The sequence below is a fragment of the Tyto alba genome, unplaced genomic scaffold, assembly GCF_018691265.1.
Source record: "Tyto alba isolate M040663 unplaced genomic scaffold, T.alba_DEE_v4.0 Super-Scaffold_41, whole genome shotgun sequence".
In the NCBI taxonomy this organism is placed as follows: domain Eukaryota; kingdom Metazoa; phylum Chordata; class Aves; order Strigiformes; family Tytonidae; genus Tyto; species Tyto alba.
Genome location: NW_024881317.1, coordinates 4,505,130 through 4,524,729, shown reverse-complemented (window position 1 = coordinate 4,524,729; position 19,600 = coordinate 4,505,130). Strand labels below are relative to the sequence as shown.

The 19,600-nt window shown below is 43.7% G+C and overlaps 1 long non-coding RNA gene across 1 annotated transcript; it reads left to right on the top strand.

Annotated features, from left to right (window-relative positions):
- Nucleotides 1–3,820: 3,820 nt before the first annotated feature.
- Nucleotides 3,821–18,895, top strand: LOC122154570. Its single transcript, XR_006166614.1, has 3 exons — nucleotides 3,821–4,019; nucleotides 12,839–12,960; nucleotides 18,572–18,895. It is a non-coding gene; the product is annotated as an uncharacterized LOC122154570 (long non-coding RNA).
- Nucleotides 18,896–19,600: the final 705 nt, after the last annotated feature.

Genomic DNA, 19,600 nt, shown 5'->3' with positions numbered 1-19,600 from the left:
TGCAGTCCTTCTCATGTTCCCTACCACAACTGTACGCAGGCTGGCAATTTAATCCCAATGTAACTGTTTCATTATAGTCATCACTGTATCCACTACCTTTTGTTTTCTTTTCCAGCAGGAAAATGTAAAAAAAAAAAAAAAAGAAAAATTACAAGTGGCCTGCTATGTATAGGTGAGAAGTGAGGAATCTTGGAAAACGATCATCCTATTTAGCAGAACAGAGAGGAGACCTGACTCTGCAGCCCCGGCTTACCTAATAGCACGATTCGACTGCAGCGTGCTCACCTCCAGCCCCAGCATCGCTGAAGCACGCTCAGAGCAGGAACAGAGGTTAGACAGTGTCTAGGACAAGGACCACAGCTCTCCTCTGCTTAGCTTGCAGACACATGGTGATTGCTGCCTGATCTGTATAAAGGCTTATGCTGTGTGTATTTTATTCTGTGGGTAGTGCGGGTTGTTGGGTTTTATTATTTTCTCTTTATGCAAGGCTAACATGGAGTGTAGAGCTGGTTGCTGGGCAGTGGGGATTGCAGTTGGTAATAAAGGTCTGTTTTCTCACTTTCTCTATTTTTGTCTCTGGGCAGGATGAGGCACATCAGGGGAAAATCTGACTTGAAACAGAAGCTCAATTTTAAGTTGGAGTTAGACAGTCCTGCCGAGAGAGGTTTGCTTACACCACAGCTGTCTGTCATCTTAGGGCACATGGCTGTGACTACTCATGCAGTGGCAACCCCTGGGGTTTGGTGCCACTTCTCTCCTGGACAATAGGTCTACAGTAGGCTACAGAATTACACCAAACCCTGTGCAAAGTGGTGTTTTGATACCTGGGGCAGGATGGCTGCCTGGTTGTCCCCCAGCTCCCACAGGTCTTGTGAACATACTGAAAAGGTGACCTATATCCTCCTGTAATGAGGGAATGGTCTTTATCAGGTATTGGAGTCAGGACTCCTGGGTATTAGACCTTTTCTTCCTGTTTCGGGCCCTACAGAAATTCAGTGTATCCTTTCAGCAGAAATGCTTCTCTGTGTGAAACCCCACTGGTGGTCTGTTATTTGCAGGAGGACTTTTTTGCTCGCAAGGAGAATTTTGCAATCACCAAGTGAAAACTGCTCTGTGGAAGAACTCTGGTTTTGGTACAAACCTCTGAGTCTCTCCAGGTGAGTCTGTTTTCAACAAGGTCACCGGATATCCTCACATCTGCTCAGATGAGGAGATGAGTGATTCCAGCTGAGCTGCGTTTTGTGTGTGCCCTCTCTAAAATGGACTGCAGAGCTGATGAATTCTTTACCCCTTGCCCCCTCCAGCTCTGCGAATTGCTGCTTTTTTCAAAGCTCAAGTGAGAAGTGCAGGACTGCCACAGCACCACTGCGAGTGTCAGCTGAGACAGGCTGCAACAAGCCTAGACATGTACTGGAGTCACTGCTGGGGCTGGGAGGGGGGATGCCAGCCATGCTGCTCCATGGACAGCACAGGGGTGGCTTTTTTCACTTAACTTCAGTTTGAGGCAAGGGAGAATAGGTGCTCAGCCCTGCAGGAGGTGGGAGGAAGGGCTTGCCCCCTCCGAATGGCTGGTCAGTAGATGTCACAGCAAGAGCCTGTAGCTGATAGCACTGCATTTTGGTTTTTGCTGGTACAAAGATCAGAATCTGGCCTAGGGTGAGGGTGTTTGTGCTTTGGCAGTGGGTGTGAAAGGAGAAACTCCAGAGGGTTGGGCGGCAACACGCTAGTTCTGTTCTCTTCCGTAGATGGCCTTCCGGAGACACACTGGGTGAGTGGAAAATGTAATGAAATTCCCAGAGCCTCCTGGTGCACTACCAAGGTATTCTTGCCAGCTTTCCAGCCTGAGATGTTGGTGCAGCTGTAGAGGCCAGCCCTGTAGATAGAGCTGATTGCTGATTAACCCCCACTGTAGCAGCAGAATTACTGAGAGAGGTGTTTTCTTCACCTGTGAAATAGCACACACTAGCCACAGTTGCCTTTGGGGTAAAATAAAGGGCTCACAGTAGATCAAGCTCTTTTTAAACTGCCTTTATTTATTGAAAGATCATTTATTTATTCTGGTTCACAAACTGAGCAGTACAAACAGCAGTAAAAATGTGATGCATCCCAAATTCTAGCCATGAGGATGGGTTTCATGACCACTGCAGTCTGCATAAGGTCTTTTAGATGCAAACCATCTGTGAGGCTCAGAGTATGCAAACTATTCATGTTGTCTTAAAGATTTACCAGGGATCGGGGCCTTAATGTGCCAGAATCTGTAAGAAAACAGAGACCTGCACCACTGACAGTCCTGAGGGTCTTGTTTTAAGCTTCTATTGAATAGATTGATCATTGTCCTGCAGCATTTAGTGGTGGAGAAAAAAGCTGGAAGAGAGTTTAACAAGTGTCTCATATGGTTTGTGTTGTCTCTGCTATGCTGAACCTTTCTTTCTGCTCACACAGCAGGGTTTTGCTTTGCCTCTGTTTCCTTTGTGCAGATGGTAGCAATAGGTTTCGTTTCCCCCCCAGCCGTCAAATTAACAGCCTTGGCGAGCTTTCATTTGCTGGCTGGTTTTGGGTGGTGCTGGAGGATTGCTCCACTCAGTACATTTCCAAGACTGGCTTTTTAACCCAAGCTCTATAAAAACAAACTTTTTTTTTTTTTGTTTATTTGTTTGAGAGAAGGGACCTTGGGAAAGCAGATACGAAATTTGCTCTGACTGTTTTGTTCACTGAAGGAGTTGGCTTTGAGTTCCATTAGAATAGCAGATTGGCTTCTTGCACAAATCTCCCACAAGCAATGGGCTGAATTGGGAAAAGCTGGTGGGCAGAGGTACTGGAAACAATCTTCTGCTGTGTTAAAGCATTTGTGGGAGGGACTAATGAAAACTCCGGCCTCATATCTCCAAACTCCACAGCAAAGTAGAGTTTTCAATCCATCCAGTTGCACAGATCGGCTTCAGAATACGATATCCTAAGCTTGTGAATTTGCAATATGATTTTCTCTTCTTCCCCCAGTCACAGTAATCCAATATTATATCAAATAGCAACTGTAGAATGTCAACCTCCTTGCAATTCTCCAGCAGCGCTAGTAGCAATATTTAGCTTACAGATAAATTAGTGGTCTGAACTGCTCCATTGATACAGATGCTGATGCAAGTGGATTCTAACCAGAAACAGGTGAAGAATTACCATTTTGGGTTCATAAATGTAACAACTCAACCCAAAGGAAGAAATGGGCACTAGTTTTCCTAAAACTTTACATAAAGCCTATGGGAGGGACATAAGCTGAGGCAAGTGCTCCTGAGTCCAGGTTCTTGTGCCTATACTAGTCTATGTTTGTGTGTGTGCTTATATATATATATTTATATTGAAATATATAGTGTGTGTATATATGCACAATATGTGCAGTTTATATGCTAAGAGAACTTAGCACAAATGTAAAGTTCTTTCACTGCCTGCCTGCATGCCTTTCTAACTCAAAAACCTCTGCTCTTGGCATCTTTCTATAGTACAGCAGCATGTGTAGACACATCTAGATTGGCAGCTTTGTGTGCATATTTGGTGCATCTTCACTTTTTGGCATTTACTTTGTGGCAGAGACCTGTAGCATGCTAGAGACTGTAGGACCCGGGCTTTCGGCTATTTCCTCTATCTTGTGGATGTAGTTTGAAGTATTTGCTCGTCAGGTGTTTCATTTAAACTTGGTTCTACTTGAAAAAGAACCTCTGTATCTAACGTAGTGCCATGCCAGGAACAACAAAAGCTACAGAGCCACTGCTCAGCTTTGCATTTGTTTCTCACATGTGTTCCAGGACTGCTCTCCTGAAACCTCCTCACTGGTTGTTTTCATCTGTTGCTAGAGCCATATGTCTCCAAAGGAAGGACCAGCTCTGCCATTTGAACAATCCTCCTCCATCTGCTGCTACTGCTCCTATTATTGTGGCTGTATGTGAAGTGGCAACTCAGTGACGCCAGGCTTGCAGACACTTCATCAGTCTATCCATCATTCCTCAAGTGTTTCCAATAACCCATTCTAGGTGAGGTCATCACAAACTTGCATTTTAGTGCTGGGCTTCAGTGGCTTTAAGTTCATTAGGAGTAAGACCAATGCCATCAGCAGTTAGGCTAGCTAGGGTATTGAGACCTGCTATTCATGGGTAAACAGCAAACTGCTGTTGCTGTGAGTTAGCTCCCAAATGTGGTCTTTACAAGCCTGCCCTCATCATGAGAGATAAGACTATGGACCAAAAACTAGTCAGATGTATTCTAGCTTCAGTTCTCTGTAGGCTAAACCTATGTTCTAGGTTTAATTTCCACCTCCAGGTAGACTTTTATTTCAGTGGAAATGATAGTCGGCACAGCTGGCCTCAAATTTCATGGGGGGGTGTGCAAAAAGGAGTCAGAGATGCTTCTGAAGTTTTCCATCCTTATTGATGTGCAATACTAAGGGTAGAAACCAGGCATCTCGTTAGAGCATTGGAGAGGCCAGAAGGTCTCCTTTGTTCTGTGGGGTTTTACTGAGATGGATGTGGACTGCACAGCCTGAAACACAAGTTGTTTGATTTAATTTACAAATTAAAAATAAAACCTTGTTTATTTGCATCAGCTGAGGGGTCTTTTTCTCACAGCTGCTTGAAAAGTGAGCTCTAGCTGCCAAGTAAAATAAGGTTTAATGTTACAGTGTGCACTGGGAAGGGCTGAGATGGTACTTACTCTGCAAGCAGCAAGTCACTAGTAGGTGCAATCCATAGAAATCAATGTGAAGTGCAAAACTCGGCTGTGTTTTGTGGCATATATGGGACTGAGGTGCAGGAAGGTGTTGCAAAATGGCAGCCACCTACAGCGAGTAACCCCCATGACTGTGGAGGTGAGGAAGCCGTGTCCTCGGGGAGCTCTTAGGAGCAGCTCTCTCTTGCCACACACTAGCTGCCAACCCGTATCTGGCATTCCTGTTATGGAAAGCTAGTCAGAAGGTGGCTAGGATCCCTGGTTTCCTTTTAGTCCTCTCTTGTCAAGCTTTGTGCTGTGGTGAACACTGGAAAACATGCTTGTTATGCTGGGCAGTGGTTTGCTCCTAAAAATTGATGAGGAGAAAGCTCATCTTCCCAGGTCTGCTTTCTCCTTTTGCTGTGTGGGTGTGTACAGTCTCTGTGAGGTCTGTGTGGGCTCAGTGTTGGGGACCGCTCTTTGCCTGCGAGATACCCACAAGCCTGCAGGGAGGACAGTTGTCAGATGGGGATCTGTTTTTTTTCATCTCTGTTCAATGCTGATGGAGTGGTTTGCGGGGCAGTGATGGCTGGTGTGGTCTCAGCTGTGTTTCATCTGACTCATCTGGTACAGTGGAATAAATGACCAGGATCTAAATGTTGTTTTACTGTGGCTGAATCTGAAAGCCCGAGTATCAGTACAGTGTAGTGCTAGGTACTGTATTTATTTACAGACAGAATCTTCCCCTGCCTTTAGGGGATAAATGCAGGAAAAAGAGAGGAGGCTCAGGGAGGTTGGACTGTTTAGCAGCTACATGCAGGGGACAGAAGTTTGTCAGATCTTTTGATGCCTGCCAGAAAGACTGTCGTTCCTCTTGTTAATGACAGTGAAACATGGATGAGTCTGACTGATGGTTAGCCCAGATCACGTGGAGACAGTGTCCTCTCAAACTGCCGTAGGGTCTCAGGCTGGTTGTAGGGTCTCAGTCTCAGGTTGACTGGATGGAATGAGAAAGGTTGTCTGCAGAGCAGCGCTCAGCTATTACCTACATCTTAGAGCACGACAAGCCATACGCCTGTTCTGTGTTGATGCAGCCAGAAGTCTTCTGTTGCTGGCCCTCCTCAGCTCTGGATTGCTTTGTGACCAGAATTTAACAAGGCAGTTTACAATGGCTTTGACACCATTTGGATAGATGGAGCTGGCTCAAAAAGCATCCACCCACTTGCTAAACAATGCCTCAGGCTCTGAACACATTAAACTGTTGCTCTGCTCTGCTGCCTACATGCAGCTTTCCAGGTGGAGTTTGGTTTTGATGTTATCCATCCCCCTTGATGGCTTGTGAGCCAGCTAACTCTGACTCCACCTCCCATTGCTCCTGTCTATAATTTGTATTATAATTTTTGGGAGCCTGCTTGGTGCAAAGTCTTGCACAGACAAAGAACGGTCTTCATTTCAGAAAACGTCTCTGCCCTTTCAATCGGTCAGTGAGTGAAAAACCAAGACCGAGACTTTAATAAATAAATAAATAAATAAATAAAGTGAGGGATGATCTCACAGGGATGCCAAGATGGCCAGCGTTATTGCAAGTTCTTTCCCATTTTGTTTAAGAATTGGTGATTTGGTGCTGGATTTGACTTACTGGAATTGCAGAGACATGAAATTTTGGAGAAATCTTGATTTAAATTCAGTTTGATGTGACAGAGATTCCAATTCTGAGTCAAGCTTTTTAAAAAACCCACAACAATCACCCCAACAACTACTTTCTTTTTTTAACCAGAAACATATAATCTTCCTTGGAACTTTTCTTAAACACGAGAAGGTTGAAGAGGTGGATATTGTGAGCTAGCACAATTGGTGGCAAGGATCATGCTTTTTTAGACTTTACTAATTCAGATCAATGTGTATATATGTTGAAACTTACAGTGAGTAAAGAACAAACAGCTGTCTGCCGTACTGCCAGAGTTGGCTGGGAAATGGCCCAAACACAGAAAAGTTTTTTCTAAAAAAAAAAAATAAAAGAAAAAAAAAAAAAAAGAAAAGAAAAAAGAGAGAGAAAAGTAGCTGTCTTCAAGTATGTTTGAAATAATGAAAAGAACTGATGTGCAAAGCGATTAAGAGATCTTTGAGGATCAAAAGCCTTGATTCAGTTTTTCCAATGGAACAAAACTTTTCATCTGTGGACCTTAAAGTAGGGCAGAAGGGTGTAGTTTTTAAATTATTTCATATCAAAATTTACTTTGGGCAGGGGGAAAGGGTTCCTTCTGTTTGTTCTTGCTCTTGTTATTCAGTGTCCTTAACACAAAAGGCCAGCCTGGCTCTGAAATGATGAGCAGGGTCGTTCTATGAACTGGTGGTTCATTAGTCTCCTTTTGATATGTCAGAACAGTAAGGGACCCTTTTATTTTTTTTTTCCCTTTCTAGTAATGTCTGTGTTCTTAAATCAAGACATCTTCCCTCATCATGCTGCAGTGGCCTAATCTTTTTCAGAGATTTCTTAAGTGGATTGTACCAATAACACTAATCTTGCGCAGACAGAGCGCGTAGTCCAAAGTTAGATGCATAGGGAAACCAAACCGCAAGGTTTTCAGTGCTCCATGCAGTGAATCTGACATCCCAGCTTTGTGTTTATTTGGAGCTGGATGCCCCCCACCAGGTTAACTCCGTGCGTGTTTTCCCTGGTAGCTTCTTGCCAGGACCATAGAACAAGTGCACCCTTGGGAAGGTGAGATAAGGGAGGCTGAGAAGTACAAATTGCCGGATTCCAGCCCTGTGAGCTCATGATCCATGTGCCCTTTCTTGGGGAAGGGGTGATGGAAGTAGTAACAAAAGAAGGTGAAGGGATCTGGAGCTGTGAGAACAAAGACAAGAGATTGGGAAGGGGAGGACAAAACTCAGGAATGTCCTTCTCTTCGGGTTTCTGCAGGGGACAGTGGAAGAGCTCCCTCTTTCTGTTTCAGCCTGCTCTAACCATTGTGGAAAAAGCTTTCCACGCAGGCTGGAGTGTCTCAGTGTTCACAGCATCCATGAGGCAGCGTATTTATTTTGCATGGATTTGCACACTGAAGGATCCAGAGGACAGCGTGGATTTGCTCGACAGGTTCACCTGACCAGCTCTGCTGCATCACACACCGCTGCTAAAGGGTTGGTTTTCAGAGCGTTCATGGCTGAGCTGCAAGTCTGTTGAGTTTAATAACGTGAATTGCCTCAGTGGTGGAAGTTGGGTGTTGGTTCTGTCTCACTGCAAAAGAATTGGTGACAGCAGAGAGGTTACATGTTTCTGTTGCCATTGCAGATATGTTATGGAGTAGGCATCTGGTGCCACAGCAGCACAGGTGCTTCCTGTGACCTGGAGCTAATGTACTTCTGGTGTGTGGTTTCCTCCTCTCTCCTAACTCCGGTCAGGTGGTAGGTCTGCCCTAACCTATTCAGTAGGGCATATGTGATACACTGGTTTTAAAGCCTGTTCTCTCCTCTAAAAATAATACAAGTCATATTTTGTCACCACATGTGCAGCAGAGATGGCAACTCCCGCTTACGCCGTTACGGGAACCACATCTGTGTGCTACACAAACTCCGTCATGCTCTAGTGACCTACCAATAGCAATAGTGGAAACCTGAAAACAACACCAGCAGAAGCTGAAAACTGTATATTCCCATGAGAGAGCAACATTGTCAGTTGCAGGCTGGAAAGGTTTTGCTGCTGAAAATTTCTAGCAAGATGTGGATGGCAGAATAAATTCATCTGCTTTCTTTTTTGACCTGTTTCAAGATTAGCTCTTTCTGTCTGTTCCTGGCACTCCTATGTCTGTATCAGTGGCAGGAATTAAATGTCACCATTGATAGAAACCTGGTGTAAATGTTTGTAATTACAAGCCATTTTGTGAGCAATATAATGGGTGAAAAAATGACCTCCCATGGGCTGGTAATCTCCACCCTCTTGGACTTGAAAGCAGGCATACATTAATTTACTGCATAATTTTTATCCTGCTCTAGCATCATCGTAAGCATGTGTCATTTCAGCATATTATCAATTCTAATACAGCTGTGAGCAGCAAAAGAGAGTAAAGACGACAGTCCCCGTGCCTGCCTGTGGAGCTGAGGGGTGGAGATTAGATTGTCCATGTATTATGTTTTGACAGTAGTTTCTCTCCTGGTGTTCACGTAAATATTTATTTTTAGGAAGATCATATATTTCCCAGTAATTGTTTTAAATGCATCAAAGAGCTCGCTGATATAAAGCATGTGATTTATGGGTTCCCGCTACTTTTTAATAGCTGAGTTTAAATCCTGGATTCACTGAAGCCATTTGGAAAATTGGGATTATTCCAAGCTGAAGCAAAGGGAGGGAAACTGGTATTTTGCCAAGATCAGCAGTGATTCATTCCCACATTCATGCTCAGCATCCAGTGAAGGGCAGAAGCTGGGAATGCTGTAAGGAGAGCTAGCAAGAGATTATCATGTTGAAGGTGAATCTGCCCTACTCACTCCCTCTGCTGCTAGACAAGGTCTTTTGAATGAGAAGGACCAAATTCTGTCATATTTTTCTTTCATCCTTTTTAAAAGCTGATTTATTCATAGAAGCCCCAAGCCAACTAGCTTGCCTCCTGTCTGTAAGGCATAGAGAGAACTGAATATTGGCTGTCTGTCCCGAAGCATGTCCCTGTAGGGGTGAAGGACTGGAGAATACCTCAGGATAAATATACTCTGGAAATCCCTTACAAAGAGATGTTTTAGTGACTGCTTGGAATGAAGCAATGTCTGTATCAGGTTAGCCCAGCAGTCTCTGGCAGTGTGAGTAGGAGCCCTGAGGGACCTGTAAAGGAACAGGGTGGACCCAGGACTCATTGCTGGCACATTCTGTCACGCTCCAGTGATATTTGGCCCCTGGACACCCTGAGTGAGAGGTGATCACAGAATAAATTAGATTGGTGATAGTATAATTTACATTAGGTGATAAATATGAAATTAATGTAAAAAGTAGAAACTTGCTGCGGTCTAAGATTTACTAGGTTTTGTTTAGCCTGAGGACATTTATGCTTTCGGTGCCTGTACAAGGGTTCAGACTCCATACAGCTAGACAAACAGTCACCAATACATGGGTGTGAGGAATGAAAGGGGCTGTCTGTCCATCTAGGAGCCTGTCCTTGCTCGGTCTGTCCCTTGCCTGTGCAGCTCACAGGGGCTGTGCTCCAGCTGCACGTCCAGTAGCCACGGCCGTGCTTATGGGGAGAGACGCTTTTACAGCAGGGCAGCTGAAATACTTCTTAGTTGTGAGCCCCTTGGGAACTGTCTTCCCTCAGAGAGATCTGTTCTCCTTGTCCTCGGGCCAGCTGACAGCAGAGTAAAATTTCTCATCATGTTTCAGTTCTCCCAACCCTGGGAGAGAAGCGCAGGGAGATGGTAAAATAAATGGAGCCAAGTATCCCAGCATGGTTCAGTCCCAGCAGAAAGGAAAGGACTTTTTTTTTTTTTTTTCTCTCTTGCAGAGCAGGGGCACAGCCAAAACAGTGTTTTCTTCTTTTCCTGACATGATCATCCCTGTTGCATATGTTTGAAATACAGTAATTCTGAGAGCGCTGCTGTTGTGATCAAGAGGCAAAAATAAGCAAATTTATATTTGCAGATAAGAGGCAGTAATAAACCCTTGAATTTCCAAACACATAGAGGAGCATTGACATCTAAATACCAGAAATTCTAAGCCCTTACCTTGCTAATTCATGTGGCATTTGGAGGGGCTGTGGATTTTTATTTCATCCTGGTATTTGTGGTATTTGCTGCCATTAGTATAGGAAAACCCTTGTGTGGTAAATGCTGGCTTTTTCCTCTGTTGGTGGCAAACACTGAGACTTGGGTTCATGAAAGGCAAACCATCCTTTTCAAAACTGAAGGATCTTAGAGGTACCTGGGAAGGAAAATCTCATTGGGGTTGAATAAGGATGTTGGTACTGTGTTTGGGTGCCTGCTGAACAACTCTGCGCAGAATCAAATCTTGTCTTGAGATCCAAGTGTCTGGGCCTTAAAATTCTTTGGGTGGTTTCAAAAGCTGTAGCTTGAAAATACTATTGGTAGTAATTTTATCACAACATCTTAAAAGTAATCTGTGTGTAAAGGTTTCAGGTACAAGTGTTGGCCCAGAGTCACTAACCCAGCCTTCAGAAATTGCTGTTTTTATTGCAGATTAAACTGTAGATTGTGCCGTTTAGATTTGTAATGGAAAAATATTAGCCAATGTACTTTCCTCCCCTCCACCCTCTATCATCAGGGCATATATCAAATTGCACTATCTGGCAGGGAGTTCCAAATGTTATTTGAGAAGAGAGAGGAATGCAAGCAATGTCAGCAGAAAACAGCTGAGTAGCGGTTAAATTTCTTTGGCTTGAACCTGCTCCACAGGGAAAAAGAAACGCAACAACTGGACTTACTTCATTTCACCCCAGAACAAACCATCCTTTGGAAACAGATGATGTTTGTGAGCAACTTCTCTACAAAACTTGGGGTTTTGGGATGCTGCTAGGTGGACAAATCCTGCTCTGTTGAGGACGTGACAGGTCAAGCTCAAGGGGCCAGCACTGGACCTCGTAGGGCACTGGCTATTACTGTTCCCTTGTGCAGCTGGAGCCTGTTATTTTAGAGAGGCAGCTTTAGGTTGCATCTCCATGTCTTGTTAAACTTTTTATCTACGTTGGCTTTAAAGGTAAAAGCCTTAAGAGTTGGCTCAAGTGAACTTGCCCAGTTCTGCAAAAGAGCAGTGGAGGTGCGTGCAAGGATACTGTTAGCTGAGAAGTTGGACGAAGTTAAATAGTACCCTTAATCCCCTTGATACTGGCAGAGTCAAGTTAAAAGGTCTTCCCCACTTGGGGTGAAGGCTTTGCACGTGTAGATGCTGGTTCACTTAAGGGCAACACTGTCTCTGCAGTGAGAGAGCCCTCTTCCCTGCTGGCATTTGCTTTGCTGCTGAGGGAAGAAGTCACTTCTGCAGTGTCTCATGTAACAAGCTGAGGATGTATGTTGAATTTTTGGTCCATGGAGGCTTTTTAAATAAGCAACAATGGAGCCAGAAAATGGCTAGAAACAGAATGGCTGAACTGGCGGAGAAAACAAAAGTAAATAAAGCCCTTGGTTTTCGTCCATCTATCAGTCTACAGTGTCATCTGACTTCTTTGCCTTGCACTCTCCATTTTAGCTGGATTTTGCCTGAACAATCACATAGCAGAGATCCACATTTTTCTTCTCATCCTCACAGCTGTTACAAGCAACAGGGAGTGTTGCAGTCCCTGACACGGTTCTTCCTGGGATCTTTCTTGTCTGACTGGGCTTTAGGATCCCTTGACTTGCTGTGTATTTTAGTTTTCCCCATTTTCTGCCTCTGGACCACTCTGATGGAACAGCTTGGTCTCCTCTAGGAAGAAAACTCAAGTGAGCAAGGGAACAGGAGTGAGCTTTTCTCTGATCCCTCCCCAGCTTTATTACGGCTCCCAGAGGGAGATTTTCAGCAACAGCTACACAACAGTCCTACTTAAGATACTTGAGTCAGATTTTTTCCTAGCCCCTAATCTTTAGGGTTGTCTCTAGCCTAAACCACTGTCTGTGCTACACAAATGATTTGTATTGAAATATTTTCCAGGTGTAGTGCCCAAAATGCATCAAGTAGAAATTATGCAACTATCATTGTAGAAAGTGTGGACAGGTCTGAAGTTCAATTTTGGGAGATGAATGCAAGAGAAGCAAAAACACCTACAGAAGACATGGTTTCTGCAATCCTACTTCTATTGCAGTCAAAGGCAGTCCCCCATTAATTTCAATAAAAAGAGAAATAAAGCATAAATCAGGAAATCAGAAGAAAATCAGAGAATTTGCCCATTAATTTATTTTTCTTAGGGGTATTAAATAATTTCATAAACTGAGGAAATATTCCTGATAGTTGATATCTTAATTCTGCACTAGAAATAGTGTGGCCGATTCTTTTTTTATGTAAAATTAAATTATTCCAAAAATTGTTGTCCTGGAATGTATTTCTTTTCTTCCTCAACCCAGTTGTTGGTGTGCTAGTTATACTGCTTAGCACAGCCTTCTAAAACAGATACATTTTTATTTGCATGCAAATTGGTAGGTGGCAGCTTGCCTGTAAACACTGTGCTAATCATTACAGGTTCCATGGTTCATCAGGACTCTGATGCCTAATTGGCTGCAGGATTGCCTATAACTCTCGATAGCCTGATTCAGAGCAAGAGGAATTGTTGAATCTACATAATAAAGCGAGTGTGATGAAAGGTGAGTGCACACCTACTTTATATGTGTGTTATCATTCTCATCAAGGTCAAAGAATTTTTTTTCCTTCCAGATATCCATATTCATAGAGCCTATGCACAACTAATGAGTCGGAAGATTAAATGGTTGTGGATTAAGAACAAACCCTACTCTTCTCCTAATTAGATTGAAAGTTACTTAGTTCATCTGATTAGAATTCTGAATTCAAACCAGCTAACGCACTGGCACAGCACTCCTCAGTTACTTGCAAAATCTGAGCGTAAGAATCACTGGAACCGATTAACAGTTCGTTTCATCCTGTCCCCCCAGATCCCAGAGAGGCCAGTGCTGTCGCCGAAGGATCACTGGAATTCCCCCTCCCTCCCCCCCGCCCCCTAAATTTCCACAAGAGGAGATTGACCCAGGGCAGAGGGGCTGTGCTGACAGAGTTAGCTAGCACACAAGATCTCAGGCCAGGATCAGATTTTTTTAATGTTTTAGCAGGGACCTTACTACTTCTAGTCCCTGATAACGGGCGTATTACCTACGGTACTGAGATAAGCTCTTGTAACTGCCATGCATTAAAATGTCTGTCTTTTCAACACATACGAAGGTATATAATTAGCAGCCATGACTCAAGGGAGTCCTTGCCCTACGCCCCAAGTGTCACCGCTCTTCCCCTAAGCTTGGAACAGTTGTACTGGTCCCAGGGCTGCAGCAGCATCAGGCTGAGGCCTGGCCATTTGTCTCTCAAGGTTTTCTAACAATAGGCGTGAGTCAGTCGCTTTGCAGTTAGGTGATTTGATTTCCTGTTGCTCTGCTGTCTGGGCTGCTTGCTTTGGGGAACAAATCCTTATTAATGCTTTATCTGTAACATGCTCGCTTCCACCGAAAGGATCCCTCTGTGCGTTATTTTCCTGACTTGTGCTGTGTATCACTTCCTCCTGCTCCCCAGCTGCTCCTGCTCCAGCTGCCTGCGCGAGGAGTTTTGGCAGAGCTCCTTAATGAATGCTGCTCCAAGATGCTTGGCTTAACTTCATGGCACCCATGAACATTTGTCCTTTCCCTCTAATCTTCTGAATTGCAGGAGTGTTTGGTATTTGGGCTTTAGATCCTTCCTGGTTTTATTCAGGTGTAGAAAAGGGGAGAAGGGAGGGTGATGGAGGGTCTGTTTAAATATAAAGGAAAAAGATAATGGTTTGGGGCTGCATTGTTCTTTCTTTTCCTTTTTTTATTTTTTTTTTTTTTAAGTGTGTGTGTGCGCACGTGTATTTATTTTAGCTTTTCTGTTTGAAGCAGGGGAAGGGACCATAGGGTCTGACCTGTGTATTTAACAAAAAGAGAGCAATGAATGAGAGAATTTCAAGAAGTTTTCACAGGTGTATTAAAATAGCATAAGATTCCTGTTTCCTTAATGAAAATGGGAGCAATGTGTATCTTTCCACAACAGATAGGAAACAAAGAGAACTAAGAAATGTGTTGGCATTCAAAAGAGCAGGGAAGTAACACTGTTCCTGTCACTGTTAGAAGGTTAAAATCCTGCCTGGCAGCCTATAAACTATTTAAACGATCCTACAGAAATTCCACTTACTGAATCATCTTTGGGATTTATAGCTAAATCCTTCACCCCAATTGAAGACCCAATGTACTCACAGCCCTGCCGGAAAATACACCTTAATGAAGGGAAATTGTAAAACTGGACTGAAAAAAAAAAAAAAGCCCTCTTCAGCAGAGGTCCTTGCTGCAGTCCTTGCTTCACATGGCCATTGAGATGATGGCAGCTGTGCTGCTGTGATCATATGTGACCTAGATTTTCCTCACAGTAGTCCTGTGCTCTCCCTGATCTTGTGTAGGCCTGAATGAATTGAATAGAAACATTTCTGGATGCTTTCAGAGAGCAATGATATCTTTTTCTTTTTCTCTCTCTCTTTTTCTTCAAACCACAGCATCTGTTCCCCTTGTGGTTTTCTCCTTTTGCTCTCACACAGTGGTTATGAAAGAGGATAGGGCTGGCATAGCTTTAATTTGGGTAATGGTAGATGGGGAAATCAGGGCAGGTGATACTCCTCCTCGGTGTACTGCGACACAGCAGTGTAAAACTCGAGTCCATGGATTTTAGCACTGAATGTGTACGAAGGAGGACAGGAGGGCTGTTGGGAAGATCGAGGGGTGCGACTTAAAGCATCAGGAAGCCCTGAGTTTCTCCACTGACCATGGGTCTGAGCCTGATCTCAAGAATGCTTTTAGGTACCATTCACATTAAGCTCTTCTGCCTGGGCTCAGAAATTACCCCAGTACAAGCTCCTAATGCTCAGGGGGAGAAAAGTTGGAGAGACTCAGCTCCTCAGTGCACGCCCAAGCTCTTCTTAATGCTGTTTGGATGGATTAGGTGTGGGCAAGAATACACTTGTTATGGTACAGCACCCAGCAGAAGGTCTGAGACCACCTCTGGCTGCTGATACGGAGGCTGCTGGTCCTTAGACCCCAAACATAGCTTTTGGCTTCTCACTTTCCAGCTCTGACACCAATACTATCTGTACACGCACAAAAATCACTCAGTTTGGAGGGTCTTGTTTAAGGGAGTTGGAGAAAACTAAACAGATCTGGTTTGATTTCCCTAAGTGGGACAGCAAGGCCTTGCAGCAAAAAAGGCTGAAGCAATCTGTGGGGCAGACTGCTAGTATTTCCTTCCTTCCTTCCATGCAGATCCTGCTGAGTCTGTTAAAAATGCAAGTTTCTAGGATCAGATGCAAATTTTTTTAAACCAAGGAACTAGCACTTACAGTTAGAGTCCAGTGCAGCCTTTTAGATACTGTTCTGATAGGAACAAAAATAAACACTTTTTCTGTGCCTCAGTTCATATGTAAAATAAATTGTAATGATCCCATCATCTGCTTTGCAGAAAGCTGTGAGGACGACTTCACTTCAGTGCTGTCTTCAGTTACAGAGCTGTTCTGACAGTGGCGAGTGAGTGTTACAGGTGGTGGGTGGAGGTTCCTTCCGAAATTTTATATAACTCCAATATTATCTGTTCCTGTGATTGACTTGACACATGAATTCAAAACAGTTGGAGCTTCTCTCCCACTCTGGTGTAGCAAACTGGATGTGAAAATGACACTTCCCCCTGGGAGCTGATAGTTTGCTGTTCAGTGCATGGTGTTGTGTTCCTTTGTTCGCTGAACGTGGCACTTGGCAAGTGGTTTTTGCCACTTCAGGGTTGTCAGTTCTGTCTGCTAAAGGCCAAGATAAAGCTTCACAAAAAGCCTTTCACTTCTTCTCTGTAATGTACTGACTTGATGACAAAGGAACCAGGAGCTTAGAGGTGGTTTGGATTTTTTTCCACCCCAAAGTGTGCACTCTCCCCTTGTCATGCTTTTATTTTAATGTGGTATTTCCTACCCTGCTGTAAACACCAGGGTGGTTTTTGTCTTGTGACTCGGCAGCGCTTAGCCATGGCATTCCTTTCATAACGTGTTGCTGATAGCACTAGATGTGATGCTGGCTGCTTCCAGGGCTTATCAGAGGGTTTGTACCAAGAGCACTTAGATAATCCCATGAGGGGATGCATTAGCAATAAGAAACCTGTATGAAGCACTGTTGTGATACATTTGTGACAAATCAGTATAAAATCCAGGGGAACAAATGTGTGGTTTTCTATAAAGTTGTGTTTTCAGTACAGCATGGTGAAGCAACATGTATAGAGTGTCCTGGTCCATTATGGCATTGTTTAAGCTGTAAAGTGACCTCAGTTACTTATCAACAGTAGAGTGCCAAGGGTGCAAAGCTGGGCAGTAGCATCTGTCCTTCTGAAGCCCAGAAAGGCACATTGGTCATTATAAATGTAAGTAACAGAAACGTGAGAGGTATTCATACCACTGAAACTTGCTTGGCTCTTGTTTTCTGTTGAAGAGAACAGACCAAATTTGTCATAGGGTTCACAAAGATGTCTGAATACTTAGATCTTCAGCAGCTGTGACTTGCTTCATTTTAGTGGAATTTGCAGGTTTGCCTGTTGAGGTGAAGCCCCACCATTTTCCACTGAGTTTTATTTTGTTGCATTATTTCTTGCACACCAGACATGGTACACCTTTAGATGTGAATTCACCTTGCACATTCAGAATTACTGTTCTTTCAAATTACATGCAAATGGTCTGACCCAAGTAATAAAATGATATTTTGGCTTGTTTTTACTGGCTCCTATAACACTGAATACAAATCACAAGCCACCCAAAGATACTGGATTGTATATTGTGCACCATGCTTTTTCCCTGCAATTTGGCAGTAGTCCGAATGCTCAGCTCCTAATGGGGGAGCAGAGGAGATATGCATACAGGAACAAGGCAAAAGCCATAATTAATGGTCAAACAGGAGTGAAAGGTAACTTTTGTACTGAAGGGACCTCTCCTGTGTATTGTGTCAGGACTGTCACAACCTCCAGCTGCCAGAACAACCTCTAGGGCAGTGGGATAAATATCTAAATGTGGGAAGACAGCAGTAGTAGGCAATGAATCTGCAAAACTGGAGATAAAATACGTGCAGTCCAACTGCAGATCCAATTATAATCAATGTAGGTTGTTTTAGGGACTTTGCAGAAACCAGGATTTGACTTCACAAGATGAAATGAGAAATTTAACAGGGATGAAGAAAGGCGTTACCACGCTATTCATAACACTCCTTGTTAAAAGCTGCCAGCTCCTTCCTGCATAAAATGAAGGAAGCTACAGGTGATGGAAAAATAAATTGGTCCCTGTGGGCACTGTGATTTTGACTATAGATGTGTATTAGAGATGAGGCCGATTTGCTATGAACTTGCAGGTGAAATGGCAACAGTGGCACATGGAAACCTGGTATGTGTCAGTGATGCTGGAGAGCTGCTCAGAAATGGTCAGGGTGTAACGCCACATTTTATTCAGGCTGAGGCTAAAATAAACCCTTCCAAGAACACAGAAGTTGCTTGTTGGAAGAGTAAATGGCAGATTGTGTGAACGCTTCTGAATTTTCTGCCCCCTTCTCACAGTTGTATGTTGCAATGCGGGGCTTGCCGAAGCTGGAGGAGAACATTATGGTACAATGAGGAATTGTATGTAGTTTCCTACAGGTCAAGCCAGCTTCTCATTGCTGGCTCATCTCCTTGTATGCACTTTTGAAGCACTGAGTGGTATACGGTACTGAAAAATGTCTGCAGCTTTTATAACCCCCCATACAGCTTTGGCTTCAGTCTGAAGCACAGTTATGTGGGCAGGGAGAAAATGTTCTCTGAATGAATCCATCATAAACATAGCGCCTGTCCTGTAATAGCTGGGATTGGAGAATAACAAACTAATAAACCAAAGTCTTTTATTTCTCCCCTTCTTGTAGATCTCATGCTGGAGGCTTCTGAAAAGTGCCTCTGTCTCTCAGCCACAAGCTAGTAGCAGAGACAACCTTACGGCTTGCATTAGTCAGATGTGTTGAAACAGAAACATTTGCTGGGTTTGCCTGGAAGCTCAGGGCTGGGGTAGGTTTTAAGTCTAATTGGGTGGGGCCAAAGATTTTCAGTAGCTTTCTCTTGTCTAAAATAGGAGTGTCAATACCAGGATGCTTCTGACCACCCCACTGAGGCTCTCTAGTCTCATGAAGGCTTTCTGGTCTGCAGTTATCCCTGGATATTTAACACTGTGTAACATCACAGAGCTACGGCCATGCCCATGTGGCCATAGAGAGCAGCTGTGACTGGGCTGTGGGTACTGGACTTGCCTGGTTTTGTCTGGACTTGTATGAGGTGAGTGAATGGTGACAGACAGAGAAGGAGCAAGCTTGTATGGAGTTTGCTTTCCAAGATGTGGGAGTCCAAGCAAAATCAGAGAGATCTAAAAGCTGCTTTCATCTCTGGCTGTGCTGCTCAGAGAGAACTGAGCGTGGCCAGATCTTGTTCACACTGCAAGTTTCCCAGCGAGTTCAAGGTGAAAGATAACTTTCCTCAGTCCTGTCCCACCAGGAGCATGCATGATGAGCCCAGTCCTAGAAGACACTAATGCTTTGCTGATTCAAAACTTCTATGTAAAAATAGAAGTCGGTCTTGCTATCTAGAAGAACTTAGCAGCCCTGTTCTCTGCCCTTTCATACGGTGTGTTTTTATCTTTCCTGTGGCCAGTTTTGAGTTGACAGCTTTACATCCAAGAGCTTTTTACATGATGGTTCCTTCTTACGATTCAGGTACACAAAGCTAATGACTAAATGGCAGAGGAGAATCGGCCTTACGGGTTAATTTAGTGCCTTCTTTCAAGCTACAGCACATGATGCTCTTCTTTAGTAACAGGACTCAAAGCTCACCTAATGTAGTCTGTTATCCTTCTGATGACAGTCTGTAGGCTCAAAAAAGTTTAAGGAGTAAAATGTCCCTTTCCAAGGGAGCTCAATGTATATCCACGGTGCTAGGAATCACCTGGATGCTAAAGCAGTGTTTGAATTACAACAAGAAAGACTGGAAATTTTGATTTGGGTATTCAGGTTCTTATCAAAATCAAACAGGCCGCATTTCAACTATGGAAAAGAAGATTTTTCATGGCAGCCTGAAGGCCAGTGAAATCACAAGAATTGCTATCCTCTTCTGCAGGCTGATTTGTTTTTGTTGTTTATTGTATTTATCGTGTGCTCTATACTCCCAAATTAACGGCAGATTGAC